Here is a 1,674-nt window from a genome sequence, read left to right on the forward strand (position 1 = left end):
AACATTACAACAAAACAACATTACAAGAATACCTATGCGCGTTCTTAGTCACCTTCCAGTTTAGAAACCGAGTTTGAATGACCCCATGTTATCAACAATTGAGGTTATCAACGACACCGTCGTATTAAGAGCGGGTTCGTTTCCCGGCCGCGGCGGTCGCTTTTCTGGTGGAGGCGAAAAGCAAAAACGCCCGTGTGTACGAGATTTCGGCGCACGGTAAAGATCCCCAGGTGGTCAAAATTAATCCGGAGCCCTCCACTACGGCGGGCCTCATCGCCTGCGTTGCGTCGGCGCGTTAAACCCTACAATCAATCAATCGTACTAGAGCAACCGATCCTTGAAAACAAAATGCCTCTTAAGCCAACCGAGCTCCGGCATGGTCTAGTGGTAAGGGTACCTGGCTCTCACCCACGAGGCCCGGGTTCGATTCCCGGTGTCGGAACGTGTTTTTTTTTTTCGCAACGAAACTTTGTTGTGTACTTGTAAGAGCTTTTTTTTTCGGCCCAATAGCCACCTAGTGTTTACCACGAAATTGCACAGCGCCAGCAGGCACATCAATTCAGTAGGAGTAGGCGAATATTCGAAACTCTCGAATAGCGCGGCGAGAACAGTTTTGAACTGGGCTTATAATCGAGTAGCAACATTCGAACCTTGTAATATTTTCGAAGTACTACTTAGTTTGAAAACGTAAATGGAGAGTTATTTCTACGAACTGGGACATACGAAATTGTGACTTGTTAAGAACGAGAAATGTCATACTAAAGAATCATGTAAAATGTATGCTGTACAAGTTTGAGCTAGTTAAGCGCCGGACGTACGCAATTCTAGTGCCTGACCGGAATCGACTGCTGCAAACAATGATGGGCTTCCTTCGTGACAGGCTTTCCCCCAAGACACCGGTGCGGTGCGTGAACGAGAGACGTGTGCTCAAGGAGCGCCTCTTATCTCCTTAGGCCACTCCACCCTAGGGCTTCGGTTTTCGCATCTTGATAACGTAGTCGCGCTCGAGATTCCCGGACAACACTCCACGGATAAGTAAGCCTAGCTACCTACTGACATGCATAGTCCCGTAGTTGCCGATTCTCTGGTTAAATGATGCGCAAAGTTAACTCTTTTAACCTTTAAAAAAACTATTTTAATCTTTAATGTTCCTTTTCCTTTAACAAGCGAAATAAATAATTCACTCAGTAGGCCATATGCATGCCACTGGCAACCAAACGGCATAGGAAATGGTGGACGGATGGTACAAAAAAAGGCCGATGACTCAAATAATAATAAAAAACACGTGAAATAATGCTTAAACACAAAGTATATATCGACAAGGCCATCGACAACTTCTGGCATGGCTTATACATGTCCGCATTTCTCAACGCAAAAAAAAATCTCAGGCATATTTGAGGCAAAATATCGGCAGATAACCAAGAGTAACAGCGTTATTTTAATTACGAAAACACGTTGGGTACGTTTAGCACAGCAAAACCGGTGAACTTGCCTTTGTCTCGTTTTGCACTTTTGCTCACCGAGACAGAGCTTTCTTGACCAGAGGGCGTTGACATCGCGACAGTCGCGAAGCTAGTTTGCCAACCGTGCAACTTTTTTTTTTCCGGCACTTGCAGTTTTAATCTCTTTACACGTTTATACCTGGCATGAAATGCCCTTTGGAGGACCCATATT

The 1,674-nt window shown here is 45.1% G+C and overlaps 1 non-coding gene across 1 annotated transcript; it reads left to right on the top strand.

The window, feature by feature from the left end:
* Positions 1-370: 370 nt before the first annotated feature.
* Positions 371-442, top strand: Trnae-cuc (transfer RNA glutamic acid (anticodon CUC)). Its single transcript has one exon. It is a non-coding gene; the product is annotated as a tRNA-Glu (tRNA).
* Positions 443-1,674: the final 1,232 nt, after the last annotated feature.

The sequence above is a fragment of the Haemaphysalis longicornis genome, unplaced genomic scaffold (assembly GCF_048455015.1).
Source record: "Haemaphysalis longicornis isolate Haplotype H1 unplaced genomic scaffold, Haemaphysalis longicornis Haplotype H1 scaffold_10, whole genome shotgun sequence".
NCBI lineage: Eukaryota > Metazoa > Arthropoda > Arachnida > Ixodida > Ixodidae > Haemaphysalis > Haemaphysalis longicornis.